The sequence below is a fragment of the Erpetoichthys calabaricus genome, chromosome 12 (assembly GCF_900747795.2).
Source record: "Erpetoichthys calabaricus chromosome 12, fErpCal1.3, whole genome shotgun sequence".
Taxonomy (NCBI): domain Eukaryota; kingdom Metazoa; phylum Chordata; class Cladistia; order Polypteriformes; family Polypteridae; genus Erpetoichthys; species Erpetoichthys calabaricus.
Window position 1 is genome coordinate 35,006,745 of NC_041405.2, and position 25,311 is coordinate 35,032,055.

A 25,311-nucleotide genomic window follows, 5' to 3' on the forward strand; every position below is an offset into this window, starting at 1 on the left:
TTATATTGCTACAGGTTAATTACAATCAGATGCATTACACTAATAAACAATATGCAGTTAATTTAAAAGTGTATTTATAAAGCCGTGTCAGGAATGTGGGTCTAAGAAAGAAAGGGTGATCACACAGGAACAGTAGCACTGCTTTGACGCTGGGTGCCGCCAGTCTGCAAAACCGAGCTGAGAAATTGCGTACGCCAAGGTATGATGTACCGTGGAAATGTGCGTGGCTTTATGCCAAGTTTAGGTTTTATACATCGCGATTTGAGCGTGGAAACGTTCGTACGCAACATTTCTGTGCGTACGCACCGTTTATACATGAGGCCCCTGGAGTTTTCAGCCACCATCCTCTTTAAGGAGATAAGGTAAGAAGTGCATTTATTGTTTTTAATCTTCTGACTTGATTCAAGTGAACATTGAGAAAAACTGAAACATGCACTTGCATGGATTGTACATTATTGAATTTAGCTAATCCACATTATAAGAGAGAAGTCAATCAATCTTCATTTTACACAGCACCATTCGTAGAGTACCCCATCACAAACATCTGCATATAGCAAACAAGGATACATTTCAAAATAACAAGTAAATGCATGGCCTTTCAAACCAAAGTCACAATTTTCAGCTAAAGAATATGAAGAAAGTAACAGAATAATAATATGGTGGAACAGATGAAGTCAACCACATATACATTTAGTTGTTCCAGTTTGGTTTGTGAGCCTATGACAGCAGTGAAAATGATGACCAGCAACTATGAAGCCGCTTCCTAAACTGCAAACCACACAAGTGGAAAAATGATTTTGGACTGACGAGGACCTGGCATGCTCGAGTGTTTTTCTTTCCCGATGTGCTTCTCCAGATTTCCTCAATTTCTGCATGGTGTTTCTTTCATTAAGGTCTATGTACAGTATATGAACTTATGAGTTCATGTTCAAGTTTTATTATACAGTTTAAAAAGAACAATAATGTTCTTGCTTGCTTATCTCCCAAAGACTAGTGACAGTAGCATAATACAGACAGTAGGTAATGAATAAGATAACATATATACATTATAAACATTAAACTTGCTAGTGCAATTGTCAATGCATACAGCAGATGAGTAGATCATGACCTGATGGTAAAACTGCTATCCATTTGTGCAACATTCCTTGTAGGGTCTTGGCCTCCATTGCTACAGAACAGCACTCAGAACTCTCTTGGGCCTTTCTCTCCCTCCTGATTACACCCAGTCTTTGCAGATCCACCTCCACATCATTGATCCATCTTTTTTTTTTTGGCCAGCCTGTCCTCCGCTGGTCCTCCAGCTTGCTGAGGCAGACTATCTTTACTACACATTCACCAGTTTTTCATGGCAAAAGCTCTACCCATCCTCAATGCTCTCATTTTTATTTTTTATGGTGACATCAGGCAGGTGGAAAAGTACGGAGCCCCTGAGGGGACATTGTGTAATTTTTTTTTTTCTGGGGATTTTTCTGCTGCCCATCAGATAGTAACAAGTGAGCACCAGATAATAACAAGTGAGCACCAGATAGTTTCAAGTGCACACCAGATACTTATAACCGCACAGTAACTAAAAAAGGGCTCCATACCTATACATAATTTCTGATGCATATTAGTTCTGTTTTATAGTTGCACTTAGAAAAAATGGAAATTGGAGACTTTATAGAAGTATACTTTCAGCTTGGTCTTTGTTTCCTTAAGAGGGATTAGCTCTCTGGAAATGTGTTCTTTTCAATTGCGGCATTTTGATTAACCTGAATTTAAATAATTATAAATAAGAAAGGTATTATTCCCACCCAGTATGCAATATGACGGTTACAAGATTACACGAGAAGTATAAAGGATAATCTAACTCTGTTTAATATCGGCTTACGCGGTATTACAGACGGGAAGCTTATGACAGACTCTATCAAGCAATGTGGGGGTCTTGACCAACACAGCCTGCCATCTTTCTTCGCCACGCTGAAAGGATTTTCACCGGATGGAAGACATAATCTTCCGCCCGGCAGCTTCAAAGTGTTGGCCGTAGGTCCATCCTTATATTCTGGTTGCTCCATGTGCAGGCTCCTTCTCTGGATCCAAACAAGGACAGGAAAGGACTCAAACCCCACCTTCAAAAATACAGGAATAGCACAATGCCTACATACAGTTCTCATGCTCCCAACAAGGAAAGAAGATAGTGTGCTGACAGAAGACAGAAATATACTAGTCTGTCTTTAGGCTGACTATTTAATTCTCCAGTTGTCTTTGGCTCTCTAGTCCTGTGCTTGGCTCGGCAATTCTAAATGCTGGTGCTGAGCCCCTGTGTACCATACTTGGTCTGTCTGTATGAATGAGTCCATAACAGTGGGCACAGAGAACAGTGACATTAAACTTAATAAAAAAAAACACATAGTATAACAGTCTTAAACACAAAGACATAGCGTTTGTTCTTGCAGTTTGTCATGGATACATTATCACTGAAAGGCATTTAAAACGTATATTGAAGTGTAAAGGCCTATTTCATCGTAAGGTCTATAGCAACATTGGGGATATACAGCAACAATTGCAAAGCTCACGTCAGCTTCATGGCTACCGATGGATGCACACAAAATATCAAAAAATGGTTTGCATGTGAAACAGGAAGATTTTCGTCTGATATTGAAAGCGCTAGATCCAAGAGGAGTTTGTTTTAGAAAAGCCACAAGACACCATTGATGTAACTATTTTGCAAGAGGACCAAACTATATATGGCATTTTGATATTTATGACAAACTTAAGCCATGTGGTATTTGTATAAATGGTTGTATTGATGGGTTTTCCAGAAATATTACTTGGTTAAATGCATTTACTACAAGCAGTAATCCAAAAGTTGTGGGAGGCTACTTTTATGGATGCTGTAGAAAGACTTAAAGGTTGTCCTACAATAGCCAAAGGAGATCTGGGCACTGAAAATGTTTACATTAGATAGATAGATAGATAGATAGATAGATAGATAGATAGATAGATAGATAGATAGATAGATAGATAGATAGATAGATAGATAGATAGATAGATAGATAGATAGATAGATAGATAGATAGATAGATAGATAGATAGATAGATAGATAGATAGATAGATAGATAGATAGATAGATAGATAGATAGATACTTTATTAATCCCAAGGGGAAATTCACATACTCCAGCAGCACCTAACTGATACAAAAAAACAATGTTAAATTAAAGATTGATAACAATGCAGGTAAAAACAGACAATATCTTTGTATAATGTTAAATGTTAACGTTTACCCCCCCGGGTGGAATTGAAGAGTCGCATAGCTTGGGGGAGGAACGATCTTCTCATTCTGTCAGTGGAGCAGGGCAGTGACAGCAGTCTGTCGCTGAAGCTGCTCCTCTGTCTGGAGATGACACTGTTTAGTGGTTGCAGTGGATTCTCCATAATTAATAGGAGCCTGCTAAGTGCCCGTCGCTCTACCACAGATTTCAAGCTGTCCAGCTCCATGCCAACAATAGAGCCTGCCTTCCTCACCAGTTTGTCCAGGCGTGAGGCATCCCTCTTCTTAATTCTGCCTCCCCAGCACACCACCGCGTAGAAGAGGGTGCTCGCCACAACTGTCTAATAGAACATCTGCAGCATCTTATTGCAGATGTTGAAGGACGCCAGACTTCTAAGGAAGTATAACCGGCTCTGTCCTTTCTTACACAGAGCATCAGTATTGGCAGTCCAGTCTAATTTATCATCCAGCTGCACTCCCAAGTATTTATAGGTCTGCACCATCTGCACACAGTCACCTGTGATGATCACGGGGTCCATGAGGGGTTTGGGCCTCCTAAAATCCACCACCAGCTCCTTGGTTTTGCTGGTGTTCAGTTGTAGGTGGTTTGAGTCGCACCATTGAACAAAGTCCTTGATTAGGTCCCTATACTCCTCCTCCTGCCCATTCCTGATGCAGCCCACGATAGCAGTTTTGTCAGCGAACTTTTGCACGTGGCAGGACTCCGAGTTGTATTGGAAGTCTGGCTGAACAGGACCAGAAGAAAGTACAGTCCCCTGTGGCGCTCCTGTGTTGCTGACCACAGACATGCAGTTCCCAAGACGCACATACTGAGGTCTGTCTTTAAGATAGTCCACGATCCATGCCACCAGGTATGAATCTACTCCCATCTCTGTCAGCTTGTCCCTAAGGAGCAGAGGTTGGATTGTGTTGAAGGCGCTAGAGAAGTCTAGAAACAATTCTTACAGCACCACTGCCTCTGTCCAAGTGAGAGAGGGATTGCTGTAGCATATAGATGATGGCATCCTCCGCTCCCACCTTCTCCTGATATGCAAACTGCAGAGGGTCGAGGGCATGTTGAACCTGTGGCCTCAGGTGGTGAAGCAGCAGCCTCTCCATGGTCTTCATCACACGTGACGTCAGAGCAACAGGCCAAAAGTCATTCAGCTCACTAGGACGTGATACCTTTGGGACTGGGGTGATGCAAGATGTTTTCCAAAGCCTCGGGACTCTCCCCTGTTCCAGGCTCAGGTTGAAGATGCGCTGTAGAGGACCCCCCAGCTCCGATGCACAGACCTTCAGCAGTCGTGGCGATACTCCATCTGGACCTGCTGCTTTGCTGGTACAAAGTCCCCTCAGCTCTCTGCTCACCTGCGCTGTTGTAATTGTGGGTGGGGATGTCTCTCCTATGCTGGTATCAGCAGAAGTATTGTGTGGAGGGTGCAGTACTCCGAGGTGAGAGTGAGAGTTGGTTAGGGTGGTCAAACCTGTTAAAGAAGTTGTTCATTTGGTTTGCTCTCTTCACGTCTCTCTCGATGGTGGCACCCCGCTTCAAGCTGCAGCCAGTGATGATCTTCATCCTATCCCACACTTCCTTCATGCTGTTATTCTGCAACTTCTGCTCCAGCTTTCTCCTGTACTGCTCCTTTGCCGCCTTGAGCTGGACTCTAAGTTCCTTCTGCACGCGCTTGAGCTCATGCTGATCACTGCCTTTAAAGGCCCTTTTCTTCTGGTTCAAAAGGCCCTTGATGTCACTTGTAATCCATGGCTTGTTGTTAGCATAGCAGCGTACAGTTCTTACTGGAACTACAATGTCCATACAGTAGTGCAGTCAACAACCTCCTCAATGTTCTCACTATGTGATCCCTGCAGGATATCCCAGTCTGTAGTTCCAAAGCATTCTCTCAGAGCCTTCTCTGCCTCAGGGGACCAATTCCTGAATGAGCATGTGGTTGTAGGTAGGACCCTCACTCTTGGTTTGTAGTGAGGCTGAAGCAGAACCAGGTTATGATCTGCTTTTCCAAGCGCAGGCAGCGGGGTGGCGCTGTATGCGTCTTTAACGTTTGCATACAGTAAATCAATAGTCTTATTTCCCCGGTTGTTACAGTCCACATACTGGGAGAAGGCAGGTAATGTTTTGTCCAGCGTCACATGGTTAAAGTCTCCAGCGATTAGCACAAGCGGCTTAGTGTGTTTGTAACTTAGCAACAGCAGAATGGATAATGTCACTCGCTGTCTCCACGTCTGCCCGAGGAGGGATGTAAACAATAACAACAATGACGTGTCCAAACTCTCTGGGCAAGTAATAGGGACGCAAACTTACGGCCAACAGTTTGATGTCCCTGCAGCAAGTGGAGACTTTGATGTTAACATGTCCAGAGTTACACCACCGTGTATTAACATAGTGAGCGAGTCCTCCTCCTTTGTGCTTCCCGCAGGTACTTGCATCTCTGTCCACTCTAACTGTGCTAAACCCGGGTAGCTCCACGTTAGCATCTGGGATGGTGGTAGTTAGCCACGTTTCGCATAAGCACAACAAACTGCATTCTCTGTAGGTTCTGACATTTTTCACCAGCGCAGCCAGTTCGTCGATCTTATTTGAGATTGAGTTTACATTTTCCAGAATCACAGAAGGCACCGAAGGCTTAAAACGCCACTTTCTCGCAAGCCGCTTCATTTTTAGCTTAGTGCCGGCTCTGCTGCCACGATACTGCCTTCTTACCTCGTCAGGTAAATAGGGAACCACACCGGCACTGGCATTTGTTCTCAGCACTCGAAGTTGAGTATTTGAATAGACGAGTCTCGGCGTGTAAAAATCCATGCCCACGCTGTAAAAGTAAGTGTGTCCAGGGAACGAATCCACATCAAATAAAGTGATAGGAGTGATCAATAAAAAAGAGAAAAATAAAAATAGAAAAATAAAGTCGTACATGGAGCTGCTGAAAAGGCTGCCACTCTTGGCGGCGCCTGAGTCAATGCCAACCATTAGGGATTTTCAAAGGTTTTTCCGTTGTGACATAAATGTCCAAAGTGCCATAGACAGCTACTTGGACAGAGCTAGGACTGCCAATCAATGAAAAGAAAGTCTGTGGGGACTTCTAAGGAGGGAGTCAACGGATTTCTTCATGTCTTTGTTCTCTGTGTGGTGCCCGGCGGGCGTCCATGCCCGGCCGGGACGCCTAGGAGGAATGGAGGAGGGCTTGTGCCTCCTCCAAGACACGAGGGGGCGTCCTCCCTGGTGGCTTTGGGGACCACGGGTACGGAGCTTGGAAGCTCAGCCCTGTAGGGGCCCGTGGTCTCCGCCAGGGGGTGCCCCAATGCCTTGGGAGTGTTGGCCCTCAGTACTTCCGCCACACCGGGAAGTACTGGGGGGAAGAGACTTGAGGGCACCCGGTGGACTTCCGGCTTCACCTTGGGAGCTTCCGCCACACAGGAGTGTGGCTACGGAGGCCCTGACGATGCACCTGGAGCCCATCCGGGGCACATAAATGGGGCCGCCTCCCTCCAGTCAAGGCGAGAGTCGGGAGGAAGAAGACGAAGCGAGTTGGAGAGGAGTGGAGGCAGACCAAAGAGACTGAGAAAGGCATTGTTGTGTGGCCAGGACTTGAAGGGGTGATTGGTGCTTCGGCACTGGGTTTTGTGCACTTTACTGTGAATAGTATGTATAATAAACGTGTGGTGGACTTTAATATGGTGTCCGTCTGTCTGTGTCCGGGCAGCGTATCACAGCTGATTTGAAGGACAATGGCATGTTTGATGGATGCTTTCTGGATAAAAGTAAAAAGGGAAGTCAAGCTAAAGTTAGAAAATGGGATTTATTAGAAAATGGAGTGAAATTTAACAATACTGATAAAGCGATTTCTCAATGTAGTCTCCACCCTTCTCAATGCACTTGCACTACCTGCCTTGAAGTGCCGGGATTCCAGCAGAATCCAGACAAGCCTTGGTGTTCTTAGCAATGTGTGGGTGGGCATTGTCTTGCAGCAAAAAGGCTCCTTGAGACAACAGTCGCTGCCCCTTGGATCGAATAGCAGGCTTCACATTGGTCTCCAGCAAGTCACGATAACTTGCACTAGTGATTGGAGTACCCCTTGGCATGTAGTGTTCCACAATAACTCGGGTGCACGAGTGGTCGCAAGGACAAAACAAAACCTTTTATTCTGCTGGAATAAATTGGCAGTGCTGGCTCTGTCCAAGTAGCTGTCTATAGCACTTTGGACATTTATGTCACAGTGGAGAAACCTTTGAAAATTTCTAATGTAAACATTTTCAGTACCCAGATCTCCTCTGGCTATTTTATGACAACCTCCGAGTTTTTCTACAGCTTCCACAAAGTAGCCTTCAACTATTTTTGGATTACCGCTTGTAGTAAATGCGTTTAACCAAATAATATTTCTGGAAAACCCATCTAGTGCCTTCAATATCAGACGAAAATCTTCCTTCTTCACATGCAAACCATTTTTTTGATATTCTGTGTGCTTCCATCGGTAGCCATGAAGCTGACCTGAGCTTTGCAATTGTTGCTGTATAACCACAATAATTTCCCCAATGTTGCTATAGACCTTACGTCAAAATAGACCTTTAGACTTCAATATATGTTTTAAATGCCTTTCAGTGATAATGTATCCATGACAAACTGCAAGAACAAACGCTATGTCTTTATGTTTAAGACCAAGCTGAAAGTATACTTCTATAAAGTCTCCAATTTCCATTTTTCCTAAGTGCAACTATAAAACAGAACTAATATGCATCAAAAATTATGTATAGGTATGGATCCCTTTTTCAGTTACTGTGTGGTTGAAAGTATCTGGTGCGCAGCAGAAAAATCCCCAGAAAAAAAAAATTACACAATGTCCCCTAAGGGGCTCCTTAGAAAAGAGCCTCAAGCTTCTTATTTGTCCTTACATGCCTGTCACTGTTTTCCTCAATATTTTCTGCTCCATCGTAAGAGAAGGTTTCAGCTCAATATATAAAAATTGATTTTACTTTAGACCTATAAATACAGATTTTGACACTTCTGCAGGGACTTGATGGTCTGAACAGTTTTTGGAAGGTGAAATAGCACTTGTTTGAGATTCTGGCTTTGACCCTGTCCTTCTCAGTGAGGATTAAACCTGGGCATCTCAACTCATTGATATTTTCAGATTTCTTGTTGGCGCACACCTTGTTGGAAACACACCATACCACATATGTAATGCTTACTTTTCTTCTAATTAATGATTAGTCTTGCCCTTTGGGATTCTTCTTCTTCCAGCTTAAGGAATTCATCAGTTACAGATTTCAGTATACAGCTCATCAGGTCCACATCACTGGCATATACCAGTGAATGGATTGTTCTGTCAAAGATTTTCAAACCATTTTTGACTTTTATATTTCTGATGTCTCATTCTAGGAATATGTTGACACATTTCTCTTGCCAGTGAGGTACATTTGCTTAGATCTCTACTGATTTTAGATTTATAGGTTACTGTGTTGTGGATCTTCATCCTTTACTTTCACATCACACAATGTCGTTTTCAATAGGTTTATAAGATGCAGGAGATTCCAAACTCTTGCATGGCCACGGACAACTTTGAATGGAAAACACTATCATCTGTCTCTTAGTAATTTACCAACAAATATTACAGGATAACATTAAATTCCCTCCACTTTTTCAGGTACAGTGCTGGTTTGTGATAGACGTGTCTCTGCTGAAATTGAACTGGAAGTGTCCAAGGCTTTCTTGCTTTTAGGAGCAAGAATTTTGATGATGAACTTGGCAATAATCCTATTGCTATGGTTTTATGTGGCTCTCAGGCTAGGGATTTTCACTGGTAATCAGAAGGTTGCCGGTTCTAATCCCATAAACTCCAAAAGTGACTCTACTTTGTTGGGCTCTTGAGCAGGGCTCTTAACCTGCTATTGCTCTGTCCTGAGTATGATGTTAATCTGCATCCAGCCCTGCATGTAGGCCTTCCAACCTACAGGGAAAAACCTGGGAGTTGGTGGCAGAATTGGCTCTCCGGCCACCATAAAAAACCTCACACGGTTCCATTCCATTTGAACTTGTATGGAATGAGTTGCTGAGGTGCAGGAGCTGAGATATCACCCGTTGCATGGCTGCACTCGGGTGCTAATCTAGGATCCTGAGTTGGCTCGTCATGTGGTGGGTGCGGCAATGAGCTGTATCAACATGTGCTCCTAACCTCTCTCCTCTTACCTTGGGAGATTGTGTTTTGCCTCTTTTTTTTTTTTTGCTATTTTTGTTGTTAAGTTATATGATGAAAACATGTGCCAGCACACTCTGTGGGGTCCTTGAGCACCTGTTCTCCCTTTCCTTAAATTTACAGAAGGTTCCCCAGATGTGGAAAACATCCTGTGTAGTCCCTGTATCAAAGAAAAGGACATTCCAGTGATCCTAAGGACTTCAGACCAATTGGTCTTACTTCTTACATTATGAAGAACTTTGAGAGGCTGGTCCTAAAACAGCCATGACCTCTGGTTTCAAAACTTCTTCATTCTCTGCAGTTTGCTTATCTGACAAATATAGGTTGAAGGATGCTCCCATCTGCATGCTCCACAGAGCCTACTCCTACTTGAACAAAGCTGTCACCACAGTCAGGATAATCTTTTTTAATTTGTATAGTGCCTTTAACACCATTCTGCTTCACTGACCAGAGAAAAAGCTCAAGGCTTTGCATCTTGATGCTCACACAGTCTTCTGGATCATGGACTACCTGACCAACAGACAGCAGTTTGAGAGGCTGAGGGACTGAGTGTAATACTGGAATACCTTAGGGAACTGTCCTGTTTCTCTTCCTGTCTAATCTCTACACAACAGACTTCCAGAACAATACCAGAGCATGCCCCTGTATTATTATGGCAGTTTGCCTTAATATAGTTGGTTTATAGCACCCTTTAAGTGTACAGACTTAAATGCATGTGGACAGCTGTTTTAAGAAAAGAGACTTATCAGCTCAGCATAGGCAGATGTTTAAGCTACACCTGAGCCAATCTCCATAGCAGGTGCCCCCTCACCATGCTGCTTTCTTTTGAAGACATCACCTCTTTGCCCAGCATGCACTCAAACGTAATGGCCTGACTTCACATCAAATTATAAATGATTACAAGAAAAACCAATAAGTGTTTGCCTTTTTCAGGCTGTTGATCCATTTGGTTCCTAATAACCCCAGGACTAATAAATGAATGCGTTTAGAATTTTAAAACAATGATCTAACGGAAACAAGGTTTAAGTCATTAAAGATACAAAATTTAAAATCAGTCTTTAGAAGTCATTAAAATATACAAAGAATGCGTTTAGCCTGGGGTTAAAGAGTCCAGGGCTTAAAAGTTTAAGGAGACAGTGTTTAAATAAAGTCAAAAGGTGCAGGTTTTCTAACTGCTGGTTGTTTACTCAGGTGTCCTTATTGCTGGTGGGTTAATCAGTAATAGTTCACACAGTTCACATTATGACTTGAATTTGTTCTTATTTTAATTACAATTCAGTATTGTGAATTTAAGATATAGCAGGTTGGATAATGAATGGATGGATGGAAAATCTTCATATGGCTTATTTGTATATCAATACAGCCTTCTACAGATATTTTGAAAAGTCTCCTCCATCATAGGCTGCATTAATAATGGAGACGAGTCGGAGTGGAGGAAAGTTATGGAGGACTTCGTCTTGTGGTTCAGGGACAACAACCAGAACTCAGCCTCAGTGGACTTCAGGTGAGCCTCTGAGAACTGTCACCATCCAAGGAGAGGACGTGGAAGTGTTGCAGAGCTACAGGTACCTGGGGGTTCACATAAACAAACTGGACTGGTCTGACAACACAGTGACTCTGTACAAGAAAAGCCAAAGCATAATGTATTTGAGTGCAGCAAACTGCTGGAAATGTTCTATCAGTCCACAGTAGACGGTGTATCATTCTATGCTGTCGTTTCCTAGGGAAGCAACTTGAGCTCAAAAGAAGCACAATACCTGATCAAACTTATCAGGAATGCCTGCTGCAACACAGGGTGAACCCTGGACACTTTGGAAGCTGTTGTGGAAAAGAGCATGGTGATAAAATTGGATGCCATCATGAAAAATCCCCTCCAGGAGGCACTCTCTTGGAGCACTTTTAGCTACAGGCTCATTCCACCACAGTGCGTTAAAAAGCACCTCAGAGGGTACTCACAGATATCAGGCAATTCAATGCTTCCTCACAACATACTGTTTAAATTCATTTTGAAATTTCTGCACAACGTACATTGATTGATTGATTGAATGATTGGCTGTATTATCTGTCCTGTAAGTCTGTATCCTTGTTTTTATGTTTCTACCGCAGTATGCATCTGAATTTTCCCTTGGGATTAATAAAGTGTATCTAATGTAATCTAATCTATTTTCTTTTAATTGTTTTATAATTGCTAATTATTTAATTATAGTGCCCTTCCTTTGTTTACTTAATTATGTTCAATATTTCCTATTATGTTGTTAATTGTTGTGTTGTGGATCAAGATCGCACGTTAGGTTTTTGCCCTCAAGTATTGCCCTTATCTTTACAGTAGTTCCTGAGGGCAATTTTAACCTGCTATTGACAAGCACCTCAAGTACAATAGCATTAGTTAGCTATCACTTATTATATTTTGTAAAAAAATATGAGGCACATGATATATAACAATAACAGGTCAAACACTATAGAAATAACTAAAATATAAGTATATGGATACAGAATTTTTTCTCTTAAGGCAAAAATCCACACTCCGTGAAGTGGCATGAGTCTCTATTTCTACAAAGGCCATACATTCATTTTCTATCCTGGTCACTGTTATATTTGAACTAGGATTCCCCCCTTGCTGAGGTTCAAATTCATGTATTATGTCTGTTTTGTTCATTCTTGATTCTTTTATTTGTGTTCAAGTTATTTTTATTGATTATGTTCATTATTTTTTTTTTTTTTTGCTTTTGATTTTGACTATTATGTTATGCACCCAATGGGATTACCTGCCAATCACAGCCGGGAACTGCCCTCTGCCCTATAAATCTGGAGGGTCTTTCAGAGTTCCTGGCAGCTCATTTTGAATGTGCTTAGGTGTTTGGGGAGTGTTTCTTTGTATAGTTCTCTTCTGTTGTGATTCTTTTTGACCTTGTTGCCCTGTTAATGACCATTCCTTGAATATCTGTATTGAGACTTGTTTTCTTTGGATTATCTTTTGTGTTACATGCAACTTTTTTTTTTGCCTTTTATGTTTCTATGGTGATTCACTCTTGTGGAAGAGCATTTACTGTGAAGAATAAATCTTTTAATTTACAAAGACTTTGAGTTTGCCCTTATTACTAGCCTGGGTTTAATGGTGCTTTTGGTATTATGTGTTTTAGGTCTCCCCATTCATAACAATCACCTTTTAGATGTGTTGGAGTCAGCAGTAGAGTAGAGTGGCTTTGCTTGCCAATCCCTGGGTTGGCGCTACGCCATAGCCACTTCGCAGCTCTGCCACTCACATATGAGGAATCGGATGTACAATTTAAACAGATTGTTATTTTAATTGGAATTGTTACATATGCATAATAGAACTAACTCTTTTACATTATGAGTAATTAACAATGGTAAAAAATTATGTTTCATGTTGCTTTAGAGGTATTTGTTGCGTTATACATTTTCTTTCTGTTTGGCTTTGAAATGAACACTCAAATACTTTTACTCTAAAACTTAAAAACAACATTTGGAATTAACTTTTTGTCAATATCGCATTGAATTTTGATTCTGTGTTTGCGACTTACATCGTGACAATGCAGCATATAACTGCCCGTGAGTGAATATTGTTTCTTTCTCTCTAATAAATAAACCAACTTTTTCGATTGTTTGTCCCTGTGATTTGTTAATTGTAATAGCAAAAGCTATTCTAATGGGAAACTGGAAACGTATTAATATGAATGGTATATCAAGATCTCCTTTGGTGCCTAATGTTATCCCCTGAAGATGTACTACATTACCTTTCTTGTTGCCTGTTAAAATTTTACATGTCAGATTTATTTGACCAATTTTGAATACAACTAATCTTGTCCTATTGCATAACCCATCACTCAAACATAAATTATGCAATAACATTACCATACATACCTTCTTTCAACAGTAATTTGGATGGTAGAAGACCGGATGGTGTTAATGGTTGTAGATATTCTACAAAATATTGTAAGTTGATGTTTTTTCTTCCACACCATTACCACCAACTGTTTCAGGATAGTCTATTTATATGCATTTAACCAATTTGCCATGTAACCAATTGACAATTTTCGCATTAATTCGTTTGACTTCATCGTTTCTCAGTGCTAGGATTGCCCGTGTACTCATTTCTTCTGTTGATAACCCTACGGGATGAAATTCTTCAATAAGATTTGAACATAATAAGTCTTCTTTTATTGGGAAATTAAAGTGTAAAAATTTATAAGAGCTGAGAGCGTAGGAACTATATCTGACAAAAACATTCACACGAATGAGAGGTGAGAGGACAGTGGGCATGGGCGGTTAACCGGAAATGGTTGAGAGGAGGGTGAGACTTGATAAAATCTCTTTGCAATAGTTTTGTCTCGTCTCAAGATTTTCTTTTATAACAGAGAGATATTAATAGTGGTAAACTCAAGAGTCCAAGGTTTAAATCTAAACACAGCCACTGATTTTTTTTTTGCATTTGTGTTGGTTTTTCACCATCAGTTACATCACATAATATTGATAAGACCAAACATTAGATCTTAAACCAGCACTTCTCTCCTGGATTTCAAAGTGTGCTGCAATAATGAATGACTGACTGACTGTGTCTGAGTCTGCCTTGTGATTGACTTTTATCCTGTCAACCTGTTTACTGTTGGTTTGTGCCTTGTACCCAATGCCACCTCGATAGGTTTCAGTCCCTTGTAACCTTGCAATGGAAAAAGAGGTTTTAAAAACGTATGCACAAATACTAACATATTAACTGTTTTCTCAAAATAAACACAAAATACCAGCATTTGACCACCACCCATTCCCAGATTAGTTGTTCCAGGCAATGACCACAGCTACTTATGTGAAGCACATAACACTGACCTTGCTAAGAAGTAAATGTTTTCTTATTTTTGGAAAATCAAACGATTGTTCTTTTGGGGTTTTTAAGACATGTTAGTTAGCAAGCAGTGCTAATAAAAACGGATTCCCGACATCCTAGACAGATGCAGCCTGAGATGCTTTCTGATCTTTTGGTTCTCTGTAAATTAATATAGAAGTAAATCCACCAATGCAGTTATTCAGTCATATTTAATGTATTTGTTTATTTATAGCTGCCAATTTTGAATTGCACTTACTTACTGTAAATGCTCAGTAAATGGCCAAGGGCCTACAGAAAATATTAAATTACTTAATTTTTTCCAGAAATAAAACAAATTATATTACTGTAACTGAACAGTTACAATGATTGAAATCCAGAGTACCCAGTAGTCCTTGAGGATAAGAGTTTCCTGTCATTGTACAACATCACTCGTTTGAGCAAAACAGAAGCTTCTAGCCCACTGCGTGTTAATTATGTTAAATAATAATAGTAATAACACTTTTAATTTATATACCACCTTTTCTATGCTCTGTTTGTTTGTTTGTCACTCTTAATTATCAACTAGCTGAATTTTCCTCTCACTACACTATCATGTACTCCTAGTAAACAAAGAGATAGCTATGTAAAGCCATTTGTTTTTAGAAGATCTTTTCAGTTCGGGCATGAATCAATCATTCCTGCAGGATGTCTCAGACTTCTGAATTGCTATATCCAAAAGCAAGTACGTCCTCATTATACCCTTCCCCAGTAATAGGTTGAACAGACAGAAAAAGAGAATTGGCCAGTCTGTGATAAGAGGTCCGTGGTGAGGCACGATTTTTTAAAAATAATCGTGAGTCCTGGAGCATTCAGGCTCCGAACAGATGCAGGTGCACATGTGGATGGGTACGCCCTGCTCTCAGGTTGGTTAGGGTGCTCAGCTGATTGTGCATTCATGTGAAAATGCGACCGTGTCAGTCAGATTCTTCATTCACCCCTTGGAGCAGGTGGAGGCCAGCACCTGCATCCAATCAGGGCTATAAAGTAATTCTGCATGGCTGAGAGGGCTGACAATTGGATGAGAATGAAAAATATGGTCCTGAGGATAGCTGCAGAGGTGAATGTTCAGGAGTAAATGAGATGACAACAATAACAACGACAGCAGCAACAGCAGTGCATGAGAGAGGAGACACAGTGAAGTGAAAGCAACTCCATGGGGTATCCACATTGATTAGTATATGAACGTGGGCATCAAACAAATCATTTTATAGCTTTAGTAATTTCTCATCATCCTACCAACTTTGTTCTCATGACGATACCATGAGGTGAGAGGAAAACTTCAGAAAAATCCTTAGCCACACTGTAAGAATAAGAATAATCTCATTTAATTTAATAATCAAAAAAAAAGTATGAGACAACAAAAAAGTATAGAATTCTAAAGTCAAATATAAATTGCAAAAAACACAAACAAAAAGACAAGTCTGAATTCAAAAGCCTTTAAGGTTTTTCAAAATGCAAACTGCTCAAAAAGACTAACTGTGGTAGCAGATTACAAACCTCCAGTACCTGAATGTAAGCACAGAATCCTAAACTTTAAATCCGAGTTCAAGGTCAAAAATCCAAGAAAACTAAGGAGACCTAGACGTAAAAATGACCTCAAAACAAACTAAGAAGGGAAAAAGCACAATTTGGATTCAGAAAACACAGTAAGAATCTAATGTCACTGCACCTAGACAGAGGTAAGCCAAGACTGAAATAACCATCAGGCACTGAAGGCCATTACTTAATCAGGGATCTAAACCCTAATTTTGATAATTAACAAAATGTAGTCAGCACTGACGATCAATCATTGTTTCATTGCATTACTGTAGTTTATGCATATTGTAAGCTTTGAATTCATATGAATCATGTTATGATTTGGAGTCATGAACCTAGCAAAAAGTATGTGAGGCCTTTGAAATAACTGACAAAAGCAAGCTAGGATCTCCACTAGCCTATCCAAAAATAGCCTCACCACAGCCAGTCCCCAACTACTACCTAGTTCAACCTAGAAACGTGAAAGAAATGGGTAAGTGTGGTATTGCAGGTCTGCAGCTAGGAAATAAGTGGTCAATTTAAATATATAATTGCACCCTGTAAAGGAGCGGCTCCAATTAGGTGTGGGTGTGCATGAGTATGTTTCGCTCCGTGGTTAGTTGAGGTACTGGCTGGCTGCACTGTATACACGTACAGAGGTGGGTGGCTCAGTCAGGCACCTCAAGGATGCCACGGAGGGAGAGGTTCCACGTACCCTTACCCTAAGGCAGCTTAGCATAAAAGGAGTCTGCAACAGAACAGAATGGGGAGGAATGAAAAACAAAAGGAAAGAGTTATTAAAAGAGGTTAAAGGAAGGAGAGAGAAGGCATGAGGTGGAGAGAGCCAGTGCATGAGTGAGAGAGCAAGAGAGAGAGAGGAGGTAGACAGCTGAAAGCAGAATCCTATGGGGAGCACACGGCCGATTCTTGGAGACTTGGGAATGCTACTCCAGCTGAGTAACCTGCTGGTGAGACTTGCCATGTAAGTCCAGGAAGGCAGCGGGAGTCTGGGAGGCTCGGACAGGGAGCCCTGCTGGGAGACCATGGAACAGCAGAGACCCGACCTGAAAAAGAAGGATGGTTGTGCCTGTCAGTTGGGTGTATCCTCTCTTGCAAGGACCAATTTGAGGATAGCAGAGGAGACTTCATTTGTAAAGGATTGCACCAGGGACTGGGATTTAAAATAGAGGATTCCTGCCAGTATTTACCTTTGTTTTTACTGGATTTATTTATTGTGTTTTTGACCTCCGCCAATACTTATATATAACTCTGTTTCTTTGTCACCTTTAGGCTAATCAGATCATAATTTAATGCAGCTCATACACACTTATTAATCTATTGCTTGGCAGCTGTCAGCCATCACTAGGAATGTGCAGGAATGAACAACAGAGGCTGAGAGAGCTCTGAACGATGCCTTTGAGAACACTGGCTGGGATATGCTTTGTGAATCACACAGCATGAACACTGAGGGACTCAGCCAATGTATCACAGATTACATGAAGTTTTGTGTGAATAACATCATCCCCACAAAAACAGTGTGCTGTTTTCTCAACAACAAGCCATGAATCACAAAAGACTTGAAAGCCCTACTGAATATGAAGAAGAAAGCCTTCTGGTCTTGCAATAGGATGAAGTCAAGTGGTCAGAACTGAAGAAGCAGCTCTAAGAGGGGAAATCCCACTACAGAGTCAAACTGAGCCCAATATACCACAAAGCAACATGAAGAAAGTGTAGAACGGGAGGCGGACTATCACTGGCTACAAGTAGGCTGTAAACATGCAGAGGAAGGGGACGAGAACAGAGCTAATGAACTGAACCAGTTCTTCAACAGGTTTGATTCATTCTTGTCAGTACAGCCCTCCTCCAACACTGCTAACCTCTGTATGCAAGCTGTAGAGATTCCAGAATCCCAACTGCCATCTGCACCCTGCATGACCTTCCTCTACAATGACATCACACCTGTGGTTTCCAGCCTCCCTTCACTTCCTGGACTGTGTGTTCCTGGTAATCAAATGAGGAAAAAACTGGGAAAATTCTGTACAAACAAGGCTTCAGGGTGCTGGTGCTGAAAACGTGCCAGACAGCACCTGTTCACCCTTTTCCTGAAACTACAGAAGGTTCCCCTCTTGAAAAATATCCTGTGTGATGATCCCAGTGCCCATTAATAATGAAGATGTGGAGGACTTTGTCTTGTGGTGCAGGGATAACAAACTACAACTCAATATCATCAAGATAAAACAACTGGTGGTGCACTTCTGGCACACCAAGGAGCCTCTAAGACCATTCACCGTGCAGGGGGAGGACGTGGAAGTGGTGCAGAGTTACAAGTACCTGGGGATTTACATAAACAACAAACTGATTGGCCTGACAACATAGTGGCACTGTTCAAGAATGACCAGAGCAGGTTTCAAGTCCTAATGAAGACTCATATCTTTTGATGTATGTAGCAAGCTGCTGAAAATGTTGTATTAGTCCATAGTAGGCAGTGTGGTGTTCTACACTGCAATTGACCTGGAGTTAGTAACTAGAGCTCAAAGAAGCACAATGCCTAAACAAACTTATTAGGAAAGCTTGCTACATCACAAGCAAACCCTGGACATACTGGAAGCTATTGTGGAAAAGAAAATGATGGCAAAATTAGAAGCCATTATAAAATATCCCCTCCAGGATGCACTCTCTTGGAGTACTTTTAGCCACAGGCTCATTCCACTATATTGTGCTAAGTAGTGCCTCTTTTCTGTCCACTGCTATGAGGCAATTCAGTGATTCCTAGTCATGTAATCTTTAAGTTCATGCTGAAATACTAGGGGGCTTTGCCCCCTGCTTGATTCGTATGCCAAACCCCCAGCCTGTGATATGCACCAGCCACTTCATGTTTCTGCCACTCACGTATGTGGATTTCACTTTCACCAAACAAACAAATCTTTTAATTCTCGTGGATATGCCTCTTTATTGGGAAGAAACACTACTTTTCCCTGATGGCAACACAAATTAGACGATCTACAAGTCTCCGACTTAAAGTTTAAATCTGAACAATATATTCAATCTCTTTTTGCTGTTCCATTATTTCACTGAGTAATAATTTCCGTTTGTTTGCCGTAATGCGATCTTTACTCTCATTTTTGGAGACTTTAGAATTTTAGTACTTTCATTATCTCTAACCTGCTCTGCATGTGTTTCGCACCAACGTTTTTGAATTCTTTATGATGTTCTACTTTGTCATCTACTCTTTGACTTTTATTTCTGGACCGGGGCGTGGTTAAATCCCTTGTCACAAAGTCTTGTCTCGCGGGACGTGAAAGTATCTCTCTGAAAAGTAATTTCTCAGCCCAGGCTAAAAAGTCTTGTCTCGTCCCTGGATTTTTTTATATAATAGAGAGATCTGCGTAATATACATTAATTGATTAATTGATTGATTGGCTGTATTATCTGTTGTGTGAGTCTGTATCATTGTTTTTATGTTTCTGCTGCTATATGCATCTGAATTTCTCCATGGGATTAATTACATTCATCTAATCTAATCTCATCTAATCTAATCTAATCTAGATAGATAGATAGATAGATAGATAGATAGATAGATAGATAGATAGATAGATAGATAGATAGATAGATAGATAGATAGATAGATAGATAGATACTTTATTAATCCCAAGGGGAAATTCACAATAAGCATAATCTAACCTCTATTAAAAATATTCCACAAGGGAAAGAAACCTAAAAACTGTGGCTATAATGAAAATTGAAACAAAGAATCTTTATCAATAAAAAAAAAGAAAAACAAAATGATTGCAAAAATGTTCAAATTACCATAAAGGAAACAAAGCAAAAAACTCCCAAATAATAATCCATTAGCAAAAATAGAAAGAGAAAAATCAATAAATGCAAATGAAAAGCAATGTTTTCTCAAAAAGATTCCTAAGCACACTCACTGATCCAGCAGCAGTGACATCAAGGTGGACCCACCTCTTGAGGTTCCATCCGCAAAGCATATGGAATGGCCTCACATAGTACATAATTAACAAATCACAAACAAAATAAAGAAAAATTGCACAAAAACATGAAAAATAATAATTCAATACTGACAAAAGGAACAATAAAATAGAAAATAAACATAAACAAGGGAATAAACCATGTCTGCAACATAACAAATAGTGCTTTGTGTTTTATTTTCTTCAATATTTGGAGTATATTTTAACTGTTTGTAAATTTAAACAGAGCATATGTCATTTACAAGAGTCACTGCATAGAAAGCTTGTGAAGGTAAAGCATAAAATTAATTAAGCAGCAAAATGCAGGAAAATCCTGAAAGAAAACCTGACGTAGTCTGCAAGAAATCTGTGCCTTACGAGAAGGTTCAGTTTTCACCAAGACAACAAACCTTAGCCTGAAGCCAAAGCTAAACAAGAATGGTTTTAAAACAACAATATCAATGTCCTCACTAAGTCAGAGTTCAGACTGTCAGAGTGATAATTTGCGTCTGGACTTGAAAAAAACTGTTTACTCATGATCTCCGTAAAACTTGACAGAGCTTGAGTAGCTTTGCAAAGGAGTATGGGGAATGATGGCATTGTCCAGGCATCAACATCCAATAGACGACTATGCACACAGACTGAAGGCTGTCATAGCTGCCAAAGGTGCATCCCCTAAATACTGACTTCAAGTGGGCGAACAATTATGTCATTAGTTATTTTGTGTTTTACATTTGAACTAATATAGACCACTTTGCAGAGATCTTTATTCACTTTTGTACACTTTTTCTTTAATTCAGTGTCAGAAAAACCAAACTAATCCCACCAAGCATCAGTGTTCAACAACAGTGAAATAATGAAATGCCTAAGGGGTAAATACTTTTTATAGATTCTGTATGTACATAGGACAAAAAACTTAACTTGACTTATATAAAGAATTTCTTGCTCAGCTCAGAAGATTTTATTACTCCCTTCAGCTTTTTATGCTGAACCAGGGCCAGATTTACACACTTTTAAGCCCTAGGCCAAAGCATATAATTCTGCGCAAAAAAAAATTTGATTTATAATTTTCAATTTAATATCCATCCATCCATTTTCCAACCCGCTGAATCCGAACACAGGGGCACGGGGGTCTGCTGGAGCCAATCCCAGCCAACACAGGGCACAAGGCAGGGAACCAATCCTGGGCAGGGTGCCAACCCACCGCAGGACCAATTTAATATGTAATGGTTATTTTTTAAACATATAAGCACTTAATACAATCTTTATAATATTTGAACCACATTATATTTTTTAATTCAAAACTAAACTACTACATTACTTATGAAATTGCATAACATTAACACCTACAAAAAAACTTTCCATCGAATATCTTTAAGTCGTCTTAAATATCTACTGGAATTTTTTCCTTCACGCTTTTGTCCATGAAAAAGGCTTCAATTGTTCCTTTGTAGTCGACAGATCTTGTTAAATCGGCTTCAATGCAAAGAAGTGCAAAGGCATTCAGCTTATTTTGCTGCATCGTAGATCTTAAATGATCATTGATTCTTTTCAGAGAAGAAAATGACCTTTCAGCCGAAGAATTCGTCACTGGCGTGCAGTCAAACATTCTTAATAAAATGTCAACGTTTTAATAAACTGTTTGTAGTCCTTATTCTCGTAACCACTTCGACAATTTACTTCTTTGGTTAGTTCAAATTATTCATCCAAATGGCGTATTTGATACGAAAAACAGCTAAATAAAATTGACATAAAATGCAAAAGATTTACATCGATTCTCATCTGACATTATAGAATTTTATTGAAATCTTTTGCACTTTGTGTCAAACTTACATTACACCACATTAAATGATGCTGCATAAACAAGCCATAAGTTGTGTATGTTTCATATTTAGTAATAAAAATCTCAGCCCCCCCTTATAATTTAGCGAACACTCTTGTCAACATTTTCTGCTTACGGGTTTCAGGCTTACGGCCCTGAGTAAACTAAACAGAATATAAAAGTAGTAACGATATATTTTACATACCTACTGTCAGTAAATATGTAGAAGTCAAGCGATATGAGTGTAATAAATCACTTGGAATCACTATTGTAACGCCATAACTTTAATTTTCCTTTAACACATGGTTTACGCTGAGTGTGTGAGAGAGAAAGAGCAAATGCTTTTTGCCTGTGACTGAGCAAGGCAGCGCAAGCTGGAGAGATGGGCAATGTAAATGTACTGCTCAATTTGTGTAATGTATATGGATGTAAATTTAAAAAACAGCATTTTATATGGCCTTTTCAAAATAACACTGAAAAATTTGTAAATATTTGGTTGTTATTTCTTCTGTATATACACCCCCCTGAATGCTGTGCCCTAGGCCATTGCCTAGGTTGGTCGTATGGGAAATCCGACCCTGTGCTGAACAGAAGAGGACAGCAGGAAAAAACTAATCCTTGACAGGATACCAGTCCGTCACAGATTATAATCATACCCATAATCAATTTAGGGCCAGTTTAGACTGTAGACCCACTTACTCTAACAGCATTGTGTTTTGACTGCTTAAGGAAGCTAGAGTCACCATAACAGGTTCACATAAAAATAAAAGGAACCTGCAAAACCCTACAAAGGGCAATAAAATATTGATGATAGAATTAAGGTCCGAGCAATTTGAGGCAGTAACACTATCTACTGAGCTACCATACTGCTCTACATTGATAACTTGAGAAAGTTAATGTACAATATAATAATATATATATATATATATCATCCAAACTGTAAGAGCCAATCTTAGAAAGTTAAAGGTTTGAGTTAAACCCATATTAGTGTTTGCTTAATTTGAACAGAATATAAATTTCTTTCATAGTCATAGATAATGGTATAGCCTTTAACCCCCTGTAAGTTAATAAGAGATAGAGCTTTCTTGCTATAACGGAGATGCAGTGTGTTAATTGAGTCAGTTGTTGTGTAGGACAGGTCCCAGTACACAGGGATTTAAAAGACCCATTTTCAGCCTTTGAAATGGTTCAGAAATGTTTAGAAGTGATTTTGTACCGATTAGAAATGAAACAAGATTTAAGCTTTGAACAGAACTTCTCTTAAGCAAGAACTTTTCTATTTTTTTGCTATTTTAATTTTCTCTTTTTTGTGTGAACTGTTTTACTTTGAATTTTAACTAAAACTTTTAAAAATGAAGATATTTTTTCTGTGGAATCATTTCAGAGTGTCAGGCTTTTGCTGAATCCAGTTTACAATCTGGAGCTGCAGAACTTTGGTACACTTGGATAAATGCAGCTACACAAACATTTATGGAATCTTTATAAAATTGTTTGGAGGAAGTTAAATGGGTATAACATATAGAAATGTATAGGAAGAAAAGAGACATAACACAGTATGATGTCTTGGAGGATTTGGAAAAAATCATCTAAGATTACAAATCTTTAGGAGAAGTCAAGCAAAATTACACTTTTTACTGGCTAACTAGAAAGATTACAATATGCAAGCTTTCAAGGCAACTCAGGCCCCTTCTTCAGGCCCTTCTTTATCTTGCCTGAGTTGCCTTGACAGCTTGCATATTGTAATCTTTTAGTTAGCCAATAAAAGGTGTCATTTTGCTTGAATTCTCACTATATTCATAATGGCAAACATGGTACAACACCCTAGTACTACAAATCTATAGGATAAAGCTATCTTGACTACTATAAAACTTAATATGCTACATATTAAAATATGAACTATTTCTGAGGAAGTATAGTTTCTGTTCCCTTGAAGCATATTAATGTAGTATTTATTTCTATGTGTTGTACAAATTGTGTCAAGTGTTTTCAAGTGAATCGTTTAATGGTTTGGCAGCTAGATAAAGAAACATTTATTTCCATAGAACTGGTTCAGTTTGCTTGCAGAGTCCTGCAAAAAAATAGTGTCTTCTTGTTGGTGTTCAAGGTTAACCCACTTAGAGATGTGTATTGGCCATCAGCAATACTTAATGATGGATTTGTGTTAATGAGATTGACAGCTGGAGGATGAACAAATATTGTCAGAAGAGAAACAAAAACAGCCTTGGCAGCAAATTATCAAAATAACACAAGGAACTGGTGAGGATGTAGTCAAGGATACAAAACAAAAAAATGCTGTGACGCAGATTGTAGTCAAAGACCATAGTAGAATTCTAAAAACAAGTACAGAATAATGAAAAAAATAATAATAAATGGCAGAGCCAAAAATGAAAGTCAGCAGCCTGGTAAGACACACCAGCTGATCAGGAAAAATGTTTTCAGGTGATCAGTTGCAGTTGCAAAGCAAATGAAACTGAGGGGCATGGCAAGTGCCAAAGTACACATGGAGGGTATGGAGAGTGAGTACATAACAAGGGTGTAGTGAAAAGTGTGACCAAAGGTGTGTTACAGGGTGTCATGGCCTGGCCCCTTTTAAGCACTAATCTGCATGTTTGGGTTTTTCTCGTTGTATTCCGGTTTTCCTCGCACAGATGCCAGATGCTAGGATTATTGGGGACACTGAACTAGCTCAGTATGCCTGAGTGAGTACATCTGGTGTGTAAGCATGCCCTGCAATGGACTGGAGGCCAGTTCTGTCAAGGAGAGCTTTCACTTCTTATAATCCTGGAAATTACAGTAGATAGGATTTTAAAAAATGGGTGAATGGTTAAATAAAAAGCTAGGAGATAGTTCAGCCTGGAAGTCTAGTATGTTCAGGGTGTTAAAGAGTTTGCACAGCATTTCATTATTTGGCATAACATTTAGTGCTTGTGAGGGTCAGATCAGCATCCCAGTCAGGATTGACCCTGCTGTCAGGAGGCCTTGATAAAGCAAAGGTCAGCCAAGGAGCTGCAAATCTCTCCTTCCATGCCATGATGTGGTTACAGAAAGAGGCTGCAGCATCATCTACACCGGGGCTGGCCTCTAAGCAGCCATGTAAGGATACACTGGATGGACTTGGGAGCCTAGAAGACCAGGACACTGGCTGACTGATTGCTATAGGCAGAGCATCCCCCTGTACACTGGGTGGCAGCATTCATTCTGGCGGGTCCCAGTATGGATGCCCACAGGGCGGCTTGAGGGTCATGGTCCTATGGGGCTGCCCTACTGGACTCTGTGGGGGGTCACCAGAGGGAGCTGTCAGATACTGATGACACAAGGACTGTTGTGTGGTCCTGTCTGACCTGGAAGTGCTTCTTGGGGGCAATAGATTGTGCACCACAAGCATTCTCAGGTTGTGCTTAAAGAATAGCCCTCCACTTGACCTGGGAGAGGAGCTGAACAACACTTGCCTGGGAAGAGTCAAGGAGAAAAGAAAAGGATTGGAAAAGTTTGAATTGCATACTACTGAGGTACTGTTTGCCAACAAAAAGAACCTTTGGTTGAACCCAGGACTGCCCTTGTGTAGTTGTGTCTGAGGTTTCCGGTGCTGGTACCCCCCTAGTGGTCATATGTTGTTATTCTAATCTGTCCTGCATTTTTTTTTTACATTTAATATAAGTTACATTGCTG

General features: G+C 40.2%; 1 protein-coding gene across 1 annotated transcript in view; it reads left to right on the plus strand.

Moving 5' to 3' along the window:
- Window positions 1-343: 343 nt before the first annotated feature.
- Window positions 344-25,311, plus strand: part of LOC114662072 (uncharacterized) — a 131,604-nt gene continuing 106,636 nt past the window's right edge. Inside the window, exon 1 of the mRNA XM_051934392.1 lies at window positions 344-362. The gene's annotated coding sequence lies outside the window, so the exon portion shown is untranslated. The remainder of the gene's footprint in view (window positions 363-25,311) is intronic.